General features: G+C 34.9%; 1 protein-coding gene across 5 annotated transcripts in view; it reads left to right on the forward strand.

The window, feature by feature from the left end:
- SEMA3D (semaphorin 3D) overlaps positions 1–16873 on the forward strand; it is a 195419-nt gene that overhangs the window by 47799 nt on the left and 130747 nt on the right. Inside the window, exon 2 of one of the 5 annotated variants that reach the window (XM_084787578.1) lies at positions 2715–3240. The exons of 3 other annotated variants lie outside the window; for them this stretch is intronic. The gene's annotated coding sequence lies outside the window, so the exon portion shown is untranslated. Of the gene's footprint in view, positions 1–2714; positions 3241–14443; positions 14464–16873 lie in introns of those variants that run through there. One more of the 5 variants, XM_084787579.1, reaches the window with a different exon arrangement.

Here is a 16873-nt window from a genome sequence, read left to right on the forward strand (position 1 = left end):
GTTGAAGATCATTAATGGGAAATTTTCTAAATTAATGTAATAAAGAACAACTGACTATACTTGTCTTGGCAAGGAGTGACTCGGTGCTTTGACCTGAAACTTATCCAGAAAGGCTTTTTGGATGATACTGGATGAGAGAGAACAGAGCATCCCCCACGGGGAGAAGAAATGCACATGATTTGGATGGCATGCATTCACTGACCATTTTGTCCGGAACAAGGAGTGCATGTTAAAGAACAGAGAGAAAGCAATTTATGTGGTTAAAGACAGAAATTGTATTTCAAGCTCAGGAGTTTATATTTCAAATTAGAAATGCCATTTGGAAAGAAAACACTTAAAATGTCTGGAAATAGTAATCACTCCTTTGGATTCATGTATACAGGCATAGGCCAGAGCATCAATAATAGGACCTAAGATCTTCAGTCACAGCAAAGCTCAGCTATAGGATCATGTGCAGGAAGGTTCCATTAATGGCAGCATGCTGTGTGTACATCACTAAAGGAGACAATGCTGATAAAGAACATATTTTCCCTCCTTGTTCTTTCTGTGGTGTGTATGCTGATGCATAACTGCAAGTTATTTCTTTGGCAATTTATAATAAATATCAGGTTTTCTATAAATGAATTCACTTGATATGTTCTAGTAACATCCATCCCAAAGAGAGCAAAGCTTAATTGAAAAATTTATCCCTTAAAAAAATCTTTAGGGCCATTATTTATTAGTTATTAAACAATTTATATATTTTCTATCCATGTGGTGTTGATGATACATATCTGCATAGCCCATTTACATATTAGCTTCCCAACCCTGAGAGGTGAATTACATTCCCCAAACTCACAAGCCCTTCCTATGAATTAAGGTCAGGCATTCAGGGAGGCCTTACAACTTTTAATGCTTTTCACCATGGCACATATGCTACTTCCTTGTCCTCTCTTTTCGTCTTTAATAAAATTGCACCAGGGAACGTAACATATGTACAAAAGTCAATTTGTGGGATAGAGATCAATACAAAGCAACAGCACACCCCCCCCCAAATTTCTGATCCCAGTTACAAGTTTTTTTTAAACAGCAATAAAGTATAATTTACTTTCTAACCAGAATAATTTTATTTTTCATCATATTTGAAATAAAAACATGTGAGATAATTTCCCTAAGCTTATATAATACATACCACATAAAATACAAGTTATAGATTATAATATATTCCCTAAAATATTACTTTATAAATTTTCAGTATACTGATTACTTGGTCAACTGAGATAATGTTTTTATTGAAATATGTTTAGTTTAAGTGACTCACATGAAACAATTTAGAAAATCCAAGTTCTGCAATTCCTGGATACAGATATTATCACAGCCTCTGAAGGACAGTGCTAAGTGGGAATGTACCTTGAGGGTTTGTTTGTTAATTGAGATGCTTTAATTTTACAAGGGAATATAGTATAGCCGTGTTATTGAAGAGCTGTCTAAGACTGATCTATTGATATGTGAAGGCTAAGAGCATAGCTTTCTTTCATTGTTGTATACCAAGTATTTGTGAGTTTTCCTTCACTTTCCAAGATGCTTGCATACTCCATTACAGGCAAGCTTCACATTCCTTCTTGCCCAAGACAGCAATAATCTCTGTATCACTAAGTTTTTCCTCTAAATTGCTTGCATATTTTACCCCTTAGACACTGCTCTCCCGTCCCTCCTTAAATCTGATCTGGATGTATTTAGAATAGGTCAGTTCTGTAACTGTAGCAAGTGTGGGCATTGCAGACACAGCTTGTATGCTTGGTGAGTAGTTTCCAAACAGGAGTGTGTTTTCTTGTTATGTCCAGTGTTATGTTTTCTCGTTTTCGTACGAATGGCAAATGAAAGGAAGAAAAGCAAACAATAGGAAATCAATTCTAAAGTTGCAAGACAACGTGATTCTTTAGCGTAAAATTCTCTTCACTGAAATAATGCAAATAGGAAACACCGAACTTTAACAAAAGTTCTCATATTGGTAAGAGAGAATTTTCTGAATATAATTGATAAATACTAGCCTGATCCCTTGGTGCATCACACAGTTTGGGAGAACAGAATTTGCCAATGTAAAATACAGATTAGTCCATGACTTGTGATCATTTGCATATCCTGAATATCCATTTTATATTTTATAGAAAATAAAAAAGAAAGGAATAAAACTGGAATTAAAAAAAATTGGAATTCATTGTTATTCAAAACCACCTGATTTTAAAGGTCAAATTGTTTCCATTCTTTCATGGACTTTCTCTGCATCCAAAAACTTCTTAGCACATTTTCAAGTGATAAAAAAAAAGAAAGAGGGAAAGAGAAAAAAAAAGTCCTTATGAAAACAAATAATGGTACTCAGAATGCCCTTCACACACACACACACACACACTCACAGACGCATACACACACACACACCACCACCACCACCACCACCACCACTACATACCACACACACACACACATCATAGGGCATCATAGGTCATTCCTTTATAGTTCCTACGTTTCTGTGTTTACTGGACTCAGGGCTGTAAAGCTTTTAGGTCTCTGTGCTGTAAAGGATTTTAGCTTCTCTACCATTAATCATGGAAGTGATCTGATGAAGAAAATAGAAAGAGGTTGGCCACCACATGAGCTCTTTGCTGGGTTTTAGAATTCAGTCATGTAAGATGCCTAGCATGCATACATTCTAAAGAAAATGAATGTGTGTTTTTTAGATGACTCAGAGGATAACACACTTGTCACCAAATCTGATGCCTCGAGATATATCCTTGGGAATCACATGGTAGAAGGAGAAACCTAAGTCCTGGAAGCAGTTCTGACACATGTGAGATCACACACACACACACACACACACACACACACACACACACACATGCACACACGCACACACACTATTATTTTTTAAAAAATAAACAGTATATGTTCATTAGAGATAATGTTTTTTTGAAAAGTAACAAAATTTAATTTTTTGAAAGGCAGAAAATTGCCTAAATATTTTTGGAAAATTTTTGAAAATTGATTTTGGAAGCTCAGTGTTTTCTATACTCCAAAAATACTGTACAGCTGTTATAATTAAAGCTGAAGTTATAAGTTTGTACCAATGTCTTTAGCCATTATAACATCCAAATAACCATCAAAAGCACCTTCATGCTGGATTCCTGCTGCAACAGCTTCTAAATATTATGACCACCAAAACCTCTCCAAAGACATTTTGTTCAAAGATATTCAGTAATCCCCAAGGTAAAGATATTTTAAATATTTCTTTTTGCTTTGCATTTTTTCTTTTGGTTAGGATTTAATTTTGGCAGTACATAGAGGCCAAAGAAATAAGTTCAGAGAAAATGGGTGTCTGGCTATTAATGTAATAAGATGCTTATCTCATTGTGCATTGAAAACCATTTTACAATGTAGGATGAGAGCAGGGGATTTAATGCCAAGTTATACAAATACATTCGTGTGCATTATAGGGGATCATGGGAGTTTCCAGCTTTCCTCTTACATTTCACAGTCATTTAGTACCTTTAGGAAGATAGTTGCTATTATACTCTGTCTGAAACATGGAAGTACTTTAGTCTAATATTTTGAGTATGTGCCAGACAAGAGAAAAAATCTCTCACCTTATTCTTATCACTATCACATTTAATAAGAGCTGATGATCCACTCCTGTAAGGAAGGAGTTTGACTTTCCAGAAATTAAGTATAGTCTATGAAAGGATACAGCCTGTAAGCCTTAAAACAGGTTTTATAATCAGAATTCAGATTACTTAGTTTGTATTAGGCCGCTTGCACCACCCATAGAAGACTCTAGAACTTCTCTGTAGTTATAATAGAAAATAACAAAATTAAATGAGTTTAATTACTGAATACTTTAAAATATTAATTGCTAAGCAGAGTTCTACATTTTAAAATCCTGACCTTATTACTGCTTTGATACTGGAGTCAATTGAAGAGATTAAGAGATCCTATAATAAAAAGTGTATAAGCTCTCAGCTAGAAAAAAAGTATTTTTTTAAAATGGTGAAATGTACCTCAGAACTGTATGCTCATCCCTGGAGCCTCTAGCTTATCCTAACTCAAGATCATGTTGGAAGCAGGGAAATCTATGGTGGACTTTTATGTCCAATTGTTAAGATGTAACCATGCTGTCTTGGACCTCGCGGCCCTTCTGCCATAGCCGCTCATTACTTGGCTAGCCAGTATACTCTCCACCAGTTCAGAGTACTCTGTAAGAAAGTACACATTTTAGTGTCATGGCGCCCTGGATGAGGAGGCCCTGGTGGCACTCAGAGGAAGGATAGCAGGCTACCAAGAAGAGACTTGATACCCTATGAGCATATACAGGGGGGAGGAGGTCCCTCTCAGTCACAGTCATAGGGGAGGGGAATAAGGGGAAAATGGGAAGGAGGGAGGAATGGGAGGATACAAGGGATGGGATAACAATTGAGATGTAATATGAATAAATTCATATATATATATATATATATATATATATATAAAGAAAAAAATAAAGTACACATTAACCTTCTATGTAGCATATCAGTGTATCCATTGGTAGTTTTAAAAATATATTTCATATATATTTTAAAATACAATATGTCATATGAAAGTACATATAAATATAATTTAAAACTTATATCAACTGCATGATCACCATTTAATAATTTTACAATAATTTAACTTGGGAGGATACAATACTTTGACAGTTTTGTTTACCAATTAATAATTACCACTAGCTGAATTCTGTATTTTGAAGCTTCATGCTACAGGAATGATACATATAAATGAGAGAAATTTAGTATGTGGTTTTGATATTCCTTATTAGAGAATACAAAACAGACATACTTTAGTGATATTTGGAGTGAAGTAACTCTTGGAATCTATGCTTAAAAACTGGAATCTGTTGTCACGCTACCCAGTCATTTTGAAAACTATTATAAATAATACTTGGAACGCCTGAAATGGCTGTAAATGTCATTAAAATATTTTTTAATATTTAATATGCCCTCCTAGCCATCTGTGCAATGCAAATGAAGATGAAATGGGTTCTATCTTACCCCTGAAAGAATGACTGTAATTCAGACAACAAAAACGATAATGCTGGTGAGAATGCAGAGAAGAAGAATCTTATTACACTGCTTGTGGGACTATAAACTAGTCCAGTCACTATTGAGCTTCCCAGAAACTCTAAAGGCAGAATTACCATATTGACTCAGTTGAGCCATGCTCGGGTGAACAGATGAAGGAATCTAAGTGAACACACCCTAAAGAGATGAGAGGGTCGTGTTTATTGCAGTACTATGTACCATAGCTGAGTCTCAAACATCAGTCCATGTGTCTCTCAACCATTTGACTGATAATAAACTGCAGTTTCTATATACAATGGAATTTTATTTTGTAATAAGAAAGAAATTTATAACAGTTGTTGAAAAAAATAATGCAGCTAGCATTATATATAATATATATAGTAAGTATGTAAGAAAAATGTGTCTATTTCAGAAAGACAAAGACCATGTCTTCTCTAAAAAACATTATTTTTGTACTGTTGTAGAGTTCTTTTTCTTTAATATATAATCCCCTAGGATTATATTGTTATCAAAGTTTGTCTAGGTTATATAAACTAGTGTGGATTTCAACATATACTTGGTCATAAAACAACAAACAACAAAATTGAGTAAGTAAAACATTTTCCAAAATTTACTTTTGGAAAGTGAATCTTCAGGTCAGAAAGCATTTTCTAGCATGAGGGATGGCACTAGATTTGGTCTCCAGAACAAAAATTAACAAAAATCTTAGATTAAATATAGTCATTTTTATTGTCAGGAAAATTATTCTAACTAACTTTATAAAATAATTCTATACATATGTTGAAGGAGTTAGCCACCAATAAAACATAAAATGAATAAAAGTCTTAAGTGACATTAAAAACATTAGTGATTTCCTTAAAGAAGACGGAAAACAGTGACGTTTTAGAAGTATCAGTTAAGGGTAGTCACGGGCTGATAGAAGAGTTCCTTGTAAGGACCAGACTGATTTATACAGAGAATGCTGTCCTTGTCCTTTCCCTGTACCTTGGGCTACTTATTCCCTTGTGTTTCACAAAGCCCACAGGATCATTTAAATCCCTTTTCATAATACCTCCTATGGAAAGGATTCCAAGAGAAAGAGATGCTTGATCCTTTTCATTCTTATACAAGTGTAGAAATATTAAATAAATCATTACGTCGGCTTCAAAGGGATTTTTCTACTTTTCCCTTGAATTTTTACAAAAGTTATTGTAACTGATGTTGCAAACGTATTGCAAAAATATATTTCTATTTGTTTTCATAGTATCGGACGTTAACTAGTATTTTTCCTACAATAATATCATTTTAAGGCCTAATGAATTGTTAGCATTATTTCAGACCATTATGAATGGTTTTATGCTTAAATTGTTATTTTGAAAGAATTTTTCACTGAAAACAAGGTTATTTAATATGAACATTCTAAATGATGAACACTAGTATATGGCTTGCTTAAAATAGTGTTCAGTGCTTTATGCCAGGGGAGTTTTATCCCTATAACTAATGCATTGAGTATTCTGACAACCCACAGTGTCAGGAGTGGGGAGACACAGCTGCTGGGTTACTACCCCATAGACAAACAGGAGGTGCACAACAGAACTAGCTTCAAGACAGCGACCCAGCACTCTGAGGAAATGCTTCAGCCATGGCCCAGGAAGGTTACAAAGAATATAACTGGGGGAGGAGAGCTCAGCACTTTTAGATCAAAATAATTTAGTAATACAATTATATTATGTTAAGTAATAAGACCCATGGTATCAGGATAGTGTTAAGTGTGAAGCTTTGTTTAAAAATGTTTAGATACAGGCAGTCCAGAAGACTTGATAGGCAAAGATCAGATGTTGGGGGAGGAGGGATCCACTTTCTGAGGACTAGGGAAGGGAGGGAGGGTGGAATCGGGAGGCAACAAGGGAGGGGTCTACAATCCGGAAGTAAAGTGAACGAATTAAAAATAAAAATTAAATGTTTATAAATGTAGTATTCATTATTACAGCCAAGCTAATGAAAGGGTATTGACTAGGTCAGAGTTTGGAAAGTGTGAATTCTATTAGCTCATCTGAAACACTAGGCAGATTTCTGTTATGGATAATTGAATCGTAGAGACTCAGTTTCAACCAGAAACATTTTCAAGATTATGTTGGAATATTTATCTAAAACAGATTCAATTAGAAAAGCAATGGTTTTGTAACAATGCCATGTGAATCTCAAGTGAAACCCATGAACATATGTCTTCATAACAATATCTATAAACAATGATCATTAAAGTGCAATTACTGCTGAGTGCTGAGGAAAACTTCCTCTCTGCAGAATGATTTGCTGGAGTCTGGATGGTTATTAATAGTTCTACTTTGTGACATTCGAAATTCAAATCGGTTTGAAGACTTCATTTCAGGACTCTACAAGTTCTTCCAGAGCACTGCTTATGTTGTTGGAGATAATTCTGTATGCTTTGTTTAAAGCATATATTTATATGCTCAAGAGCAATGTGTATTATCACAAGGATGTTTGCAACTAGGTTAACATTTAATCAAGTGTATATATATGCATGCTTATGTTGCTTGCCAATTACTAAGTACATGATGTCACATCATTATCATTTGATAACCTAGAGAACATACTGTCTATTTTTAACTTCAGATAGTGTTATGTTTATGAAGTTAATTATTTGAATTATTTTTCTTATGGAAATGGAACAATTCAATTGCTAAAAAAATGCTTATTTCCTAAAGATATTTCTGGCTATGAGGATATGGCTTCAAGAATGCAAATCCAAATAATCTGTAATGCTGTTTTGTTGGGCAATATTTTATAGAAAAATTATGCTCCCAGTGCCTTTTGAAGTACAATACCACGTTTAAGTCATTTCACAATAAAAACACACCTACTACTTTAATAAATCTTTAGGAACAGATGGCTTATCCCAGATCTAGGAATGACTTCTAATGAAGTGATATGCATACTATTTTAGTGTTCTGGAAAAGAACATGAGATATTATCATAAGGATGTTTGAAACTAGGTTAACATTTAATAAATTGTCAATCAAATGTTTTGAGATGCTACAATGTCAAAAATATTATGTTATATTTGATTAAAATTAGATATAATGTCACAAGCTATAGACCATCTAAGGAAAGTCCCAATCCCAATACCAAGCATAAGAAACCATTATGGTTTGTTTGGGAGACCAAGAGCATTTGAAAACATTGTAGACTATTTCTTTTGACCTCTGTTGCTTCCTAGATATAAAAGGAAAGTTCCTATTACTTAAGACATGAAATACTTTGGAGTCAGGACTTGGACAATTTGAGCTGGATTTTACCTTAAAGCATCTTTGAGGTCTAGGAAGCCATCAGCATTTCTACTTTGCAATCTATGAACCACAAGGGTATCAGTATGGCAAAATATCTCTAAAGGTGCAATAGTGGCACACATATATTGGTGGTAACTAACAGCTGTCTAATTGACTTAAAACCCACACAGCTGGAGGGAAATAATGCTTGATACTGAAACTTAGCCAACTACCCAGGCCAGTGAGGTGGTGGATCTTACAGGAGAATATACTACTATTACTGTCCCACAAATTCTAACTGCATTCTAAATACTTAACGTCATGCAATCAGATTACTATAATCCTCACCCCTCATAAGAAGAATCTAGCTTCCTTTGCAACAAATGGAGATTACATAAAGTTACAAGAAGTTAAAATACACAGATCAAATGGTCACAGGATGCTCAACTCCAAAGGATTCATCTGCAGCACAATTACTATAGCTATGGCTCAAGGAACATTACAGAATAGGAGTGGGAAGATTGTCAAAGTCAGAAAACAAGAACAGCCATGATACTGTGTCTCCTAGAAATGACAGGGAATACCTCAAGTATATGGATGCCTAAGCAAGACTGGAAAAATGAAAATATCAGTAGATCCACTAGGTTGTAAGAGGGAAAATTTCACATGATCCCTCCTGAGACAAAAGGCTACAGGTAACTAATGACTACAGAGAAAGGGAAATTTAGTCCTTCGCAGAGATGAACACCCTAACCTGTTATTCAAGACTAAGTAGTCAGCCCTGAAATCACATACATGCAAGCAACACTAAATGGACTCAGCAGATTGTACTTATATATTTATACATACATTTGAATTAATTGTGTACATGTAACTATTTTAATTAAAAAGTTCCTAAATAAGTCTTTTACAACTGCAAAGCAATGGTTTTGTTACATTTTATTTTGTTATACATTTTTTAAAGAAACAGATGAATGGATGGGTGGATGCATGGATGTATGAAAACCTCGCCACTACGATACAGGTTAACAACTAAACTGTCATTTATACCTGCCAGAAGAGGAAATTCAGTTTTATCCAACATAGTATCAATCACTCCAAGGACAGGCATCATATTCAGGAGATGTTGACCAACTTAAAATGTACTGGATGTGTGTGTGTGTTTGTGTGTGTCTGTCTGTCTGTGTTTGATGCTCTTTGAAGAACTGCATGCTGCCAGGAGCAGACCTGTCTCATTGTCAAAAACACATTAAGTTATTTAAATCTTTAGATGCCATATTCTGTCGATGTCTGAGGTTTTTGAAGACCATTTTTCTATCTTATCTAATTTGTTTTTAGCTGTTTTTCCATCTGTCAGTCTAGAAAATTTGTAGTTAACTAAACAAGTATCTAACATGACCATGGATTTGATTGTCTGACTAATATACATTTTCTACTTATTCTTAAAAGTTCATAATAGTAGCTTTCAAAATGACTAGAACTTAACATTGAAGTTTTAAGAATTACATAGGTACGCTACCTTAGCATTTTTGTAACCCAACATCATCTTAAATATGTTTAATATACAAATATCTATACCAATGTAATATTTTTGGCTTATTAGTGTTCTTTGGTCTAAAAGTAGATTCAGTAATCTACACCTTTGCATATCATTCATCCAAGCAACCCCTTTAAACAATAACAGACATCTATAACCCATAGGACAACCCCAAACCATTCACTCCCCCCATAGGAATGGCACATAGTTTCTTTTGGGGGGCCCAAGAAAAATGGGATACTGGTCAGTCTTAAGAAAATTAGCTGAAACTTTTGTTGTCCAGTCTTGGAATACTTAGAAAATTCAGAGCTTAACTAAAGTCCTGACTGGAACAGTCTGTGATGCTGGACAATCTACATATCCATTTTGAAACTGTCCCATGTGAACATTTTTAAGGAAGCATTATCATTGAGGCTGTCTGTGATATAGGATCACCTAGACTACTTGTCTTTTTTAGTATCTGGTCCTCTTGCACTGCAAAATATATAAACTTTCAAAGGTATTATACATTTTGTATTAGTATATGTATTGACTGTGCACTGAGCATTGTTCAGTTAAAGATGTTTCAGTGCTCTCTGTTTGAGCAGGTAAGACACCAAAATGTTGGGTCTTGAAGTAGATTGACTCCTAGCTTCTGAGGAACCATCATGTTGATTTTCATAATGACTATACAAGTTTTCACTCCCATCAGACATGGAGGAGTGTTTCCTTGTTCCTCATCATTACCAGCATGAGATTTCACTTGTGTTATTAATCTTAGTCAATCTGACATTGGTATGATGGTATCTTAAAGTAGTTTTGATTTCCCTGATGGCTAAGGATAATGAACATTTGTGTAAGTGTTTCTCAGCCATTTGAAACTCTGTTGTTGAGAATTCTGTTGAGATCTGCACCTTATATTTAATTGAAATATTTCATTTGTTGGTGTCTTGTTTTTTGAGGTCCTTATTTAGCATATTAACCCTCTATTGGATATGAAATTGTGAAAATCTCTTCACTGTCTGTAGGCTGCTGTTTCATCGTTTAGTGTCTTTTGCCTTGCACAAGGTTTTCAGCTTCAACCTGCTTGTTTTTATGCCAATACCATATAGTTTTTATTACTGGAGCTCTGCAGTAGAGCTTGAAATTGGGGATGGTGATACCATCAGAAGTTCCTTTAGTGACCAGGATAATTTTAGCTATTCTGTTTTTTTTTCTTATCCATACAAAATTGAGTTTTGCTCTTTCAATATCTGTAAAGAATTGTGTTAGAATTTTCTATAGGGATTGCACTGAATCTATAGATTGCTTTTGATAGAATGGCCACTTTAACTTTGTTGGTTGTAACTATCTATGGGCATGAGAGATCTTTCCATTTTCTCATATCTTCGATTTCTTTCTTCAAAGTCTTGAAGGTTTTGTCAAATGATTCTTTTATCCCCTATATATTTTATATTGTTTGTGACTATTGTGAAGGGTGTTGTTTTCCTGATTTCTTTCTTAGTTCTTTTCTCATTTGTATACAGGAGGGCTACTGATTTGAGTTAACCTTGTATCCAGCTACAGGTGTTTATCATCTGTAAAATTCCCTAGTACAATATTTTGGGTTACTTATGTATATTATCATATAATCTACAAATAATGATACTTTGACTTCTTCGTTTCCCATGTATAGTCCTTTTGTATCCTTCATTTGTCTTATTGCCCTAGCTAGAATTTCAAGTACTATAGTGAATAGATATGGGGAGAGTGGCCAGCCTTTTCCTGTCCCTTATTATAGTGGAATTGATGTGAGTTTCTCTCCATTTAATTTAATTTGGCTATAGACATGCTATAAACTGTCTTTATTATGTTTAAGTATGTCTCTTTTATCCCTAATATCTCCAAGACAGTGAATTTTGCCAAATGCATATGTAAATCAATATCCATCTTTATCAACTTTTGTTTTCTTAGTTTTGAAGGGTATTTGTTGTTGTATTAGGTTTTTGTGTTTCAAAAAATAACAAAGTTGAGGGGGAGAAGATCTGGAAGGACTTTGGGGAGAAAGACATGATGAAAATAGATTTACATTTTTAAACAGTAATGAAAGGAAAGAGGCTCTGAATTTGAGAGAAAGATAAATTACATGAAAGATACTGGAGAGAGAGAAAGGTAATGGGGGAATGATGAGTTAATATTTTAATTTTTTAAAAGTTCCTGTCATGTGAATTCAACTCATTACCATTATATATTGACAATGTCACTGAATGCATAGTCTCCACTATTTTAAAGTATTAAAATATTATTTGTATTAAAAATGCAATGGTACTGCTTTTGATTTGTGGTTAATATAGTTTCTTATATCATAACTTGAACCAAAATATATAAGGGTTACTTCTGTGCACTAATAAAGTATGGAAAGCAATCATCTGTTTTCTCTCTTCAACCTATGTGTACACACGCACACACACACACAGACACAGACACACACACACACACACACACAGACACACACACACAGACACACACACACACCTGACAATGAATCCTAAATTTAAATGTTCTAGGCTTCAAGTCTTTATGTCTGAAAAATTACTGTAAACTTTAATTATTGCTCCTTATATAGAAAAAATTTCAATACCAGTAATTCATTAGCTTACCTTAATGAACTTTGTAACAAGTTGTTATGAATAAATAAGTCACATCAATAAGTCACATCAATGACATTCACATAAAATTTTATATTTCTTGTTTCTCAAGTAAAAGTTTTGATGAGTTACCATCCATATAATAAGCTTTGGACTTTTTATGTTCCTTGGGGAAATGGCACAGGGCTTCTTGAGTGTTAGATTGTGCTTTTGGACCTCTGATTTAGTGGAACAGTGTGTAAAAATCTCATAATCAGAACACTCCCCATTGGCTCCACATCTGAAGATCCCCAAGAGAGCTGTTTGTCTCAATGAACATCTGGAATAGATTATATGCAGCTAATTGGCTCCAGGTCGAGCTTGTTACAGACAGTAGCATGCAATATAACCTATGCAATTCACTAAATCCACCCACTTTGAGTAACTCACACCTACTTCTATTTATTCATAATTCCTCCCAGATGTAAGGCTTATACACATGTATGTGTGTCTATGTGGACACTCACATATAGATGTGCACACATGAAGATAGGAAATATCAACGTATCAGTAGAGATGTCATGGACAAAACATATGTTCATAATCTACTAAAATGAAAGATCAAATGTTAAATTTAAAGAGCTGTTGGGAAGAACACATGGGACAGCAATAACAGTGTATAGAGAATGAATTTAATAGTAGAAAATATTCATTTTTTATGTTCTAGCATTTTCAGCATTTTCCTATATTTTATTTCTGCCTTTTGGTATATGTTTCAGCACGTGTTTGCACTTATGAGAATGTCATCATAGTAAAGCATGCAATGCTTTGATTTTTAACTTATTTAACATTATGAATGAGTGGGTTTATAAGAAACAGTGTGGCCACTGTTCACTGAAACCAAAGCATCAATCTTTTTAACAGACGATGTTGGAGGCACAGGGCATGTCTTAGCGATTAATGACCAGTTGGAGGAGTAGCTATCTCAATACGTAGCCAAGGGCCATTAACCTCAGCTAGTCATTAATTTCCAGAAAATGTCCCAAACTGAGGTCATTATTGCTAATAAAATGCACATATGGTGTGTTCTCTTTTTTGCTATGTATGTAAACACACATCCCTGTTATACACACTATTATATATCTAAATGAAAGTTGTCCTTCACATGTCCAAAATCTCTGAAATCCTGAACTTAGTGAAGTTCTGAGACTACTCATCTATTTATTCCACTAACCTCTCACTGTTTTCAGAGGGTCTAGGTAACATGCTTGTACACCAAGGCTGTTGGTGAAATGGAATCAGATAAAGACAAAGGTAGATAGAGAGAAGCCTGTAGATAATGACAAAGGTGAACGAACCATGGGAATAAAATGAGATAAGCACTGAAGGCATGATGGGACCAACACACATTACTGGGTAAACACAATGGACAGTAACCCAATGCACCCGTTGGGTTCCAAAATGGCATGAGACAAAGTTAAGAATTAAAAGTTTTTCTGTTTTTTGCTTTTGTTTTTTGTTTTTTTTTTTTATCCTTATCATCATATCCCATTGGATTATATTCTAATCTTCATTCCTTCGGCTCATAGACAACTACCAAAAGCTAGCTTGCTACATGCTTAGCTTTTCTAGAACCCAGAGAATTTCTTGAATCCTCTCCTACTATTTTCCTTCATTTTCTCTGTCCTCCATGAGTACATATCAAACTTATTAATAAGGTATAATTCATGTCTTCCTTAAACATATTAATAAAAGATTATGAGTGTCTTAAGCTGCTTCCTACAGCATTTCTTATATTTGAGTTTCAGAAGTAATGTGTTGTACTTTAATCATTTGTATATTGTTCAAGTTAGTTTTTGCAAGCTTGATACAAGCTAGAGACATTGGAGTAGAGGAAGTCTAACTGTGGAATTTTCTCCTTTAGATCTGTCGGTGGGGATGATTTTCCTTATTGCTCATTAATGGAGGAGGGCTGAGCTTGCTGTGACCAGGTGGGCCTCAGTTGTATAAGAAAAGTGGGGAAGGTGAACCTGGAAGCAAGCCAGCAGACAGCCTTTCTTTATGGTCTTCATTTCACTTCTTGCATCCACTTTCTTACCTTGAGCCCCTGCCCAGGCTCCCTTTAGTGATGGACTGTAGACTCTAGATTGTACAAACCTATTCCTCCCTGAGTTACTTTTGACTCTGGTGCTTTTCACAGCAACAAGAAGTAACTAATACAGGAATGAATGTAAAATTCCCCTCATATATAAAACTGAGGGTAAGCTATGATGTTAATGACTCAAAATAAATGATATATATAATAGATATAATATATGCAAATACATATTGATATACAAGTGTCATTTCAAATCATATAAATATAGTTAGAATGTACATTAAATTTAACCCAGGTATGGTGATGCACACTTAATATCCAAAACCTAGGAATCAGAGGCAAAAGGGCAACCTTTAGTTTGAGAACAGTCTTGGCTAATTTGTAACTATGGGGCCAGCAAGGGCTGCATTGTAAGACACTGTCTCCAGATAAATTCAGTAGATAGCTCAGTGGTTCAACATGCATACTGCTTTTGCAGAGGACCTAAGTTCAGTTACAAGCATCCATGTCAGGTGGCTCACAACCTGTAACTCTAGCTCCGGGGGCCTCTGGCCTTCACTGGCACCATTCATAAGTGCATATATACACTTATGCACACACACACACACACACACACACACACACACACACACACAGAGAGAGAGACAGAGACAGAGACAGAGACAGAGACAGAGAGACAGACAGAGAGAGACAGAGACAGAGACAGAGACAGAGATTTACATAGTTAAATCAAAATATCTATTAGAATTAAATTACCAGATACAAACTTGTGATAAGCATTGTCAGAAGCAGCAATATATAAAGTGAGTCTATGAGACAAATACCTATCACTCACCATAGCATAAGGCAATCTGTAAGGTCGAAAGATTTCCTTTACTTGACACTGAGTAATTAAAAATATAATTAATTAGGATATGATATTTTAAAAAAAACATTTTATTGAACTTTCTTTTTATTTTTTACATATACATTTATATTATTAAACATCTGATATTCTTAACAGATTATGAAGATGGAATTGCCGTGTATCAATAGTGTAAAAATGCTTAATCACTACTTTAAAAAAAATCTGTGGGCTGAAGAAATAATTTAGACAGTAAAATGACCACACCATTTCAAGTCTCAGAACCAATATTAACATAAAAATCCAGGAATTGTGGGATGCTTTTGAAATACCAGGTCAGGGAAAAAGAAACCCTCAGACTTGCTGGCCAGTCAACTTAGCATGTTCAGTAAGAGAGACCCAGTCTCAGCAATAAACAAATAAACTAAAAAAATCATGTGGACAGTACTTGAGGAATAACACCCGAGATTGTCCTCTGGCTTCTGCACAGACAGTACCTGCTCACAAGTGAACACACACACACACACACACACACACACACACACACACACACACACAAAAATACAACAGTTTTATTGAAAAATTTTAAATTTTAGAGTTGCTTCAATTGATTATTTAAACAAAGATTCCATTCTCATGTTACCTTAATATATGCATAATTTTAAGTTGAAAAAAATTGTAAATGGATGCTGATTCATTTATTATTTGAATTTTAATACATTTGTGTAAAATATCTTAGGGCATCATTTATTTGTACCATGGTCTGCAAGTGCAGAGTAGAAGACAACTTTAAGGAGTTGAATCTTGCCTTTAACTTTGTTGAGAGAATCTCTCTCATTGTTTCTCCTGCATCCCCAGATAGCTGGTCCATTAAGTTCTGAGAAAGTCTCCTGTATCCTTCTTCCACATTGCCATATGAGTACCAAGAGTATAGATGCCGAGGCATCCAGCTTTTTAGGTAGGTTCTGAATACTGAACTCATCAAGCTTGTGCAGCAAGCGGTTCTACCCTCTAAACCATTTTATCATCCCATTTTTGTGTGTTTTTTAATCAGGTCATTTCTTATCTTAGAAGGTGAAGTTCTGTAGAGGAACGGCACTAATGGAATTAATACAGAATAGACATTTATGTATAGGAGATTTATAGGAATGGCTATAAGCTGTGGACTGTGTGCTGTGGTCTGTGGTCTGTAGGCTGTGGTCCAACTAATCCAACAATGGCCTCCTATGAACAGAAGCTCCAAAAGTCCAACAGTTCTTCAGTCCTCAAGGCTGGATATCTCAGCTTGTCTTCAGTGTATGCCAGAATCTGAAGAAGTAGACCATAATGCCAGTAAAGGAGTAGACTTGCCAGCAGGAGAAAAGGCAAGTGGGCAGAAAGAGAGTTTCCTTTCCAATGTCCTTTATCGAGGCTGTCACCAGAAGGTGTGGCCCAGATTAAAGGTGGATCTTTCGACCTC

This window comes from Acomys minous, assembly GCF_964271855.1.
Source record: "Acomys minous genome assembly, chromosome: 6".
Lineage (NCBI taxonomy): Eukaryota > Metazoa > Chordata > Mammalia > Rodentia > Muridae > Acomys > Acomys minous.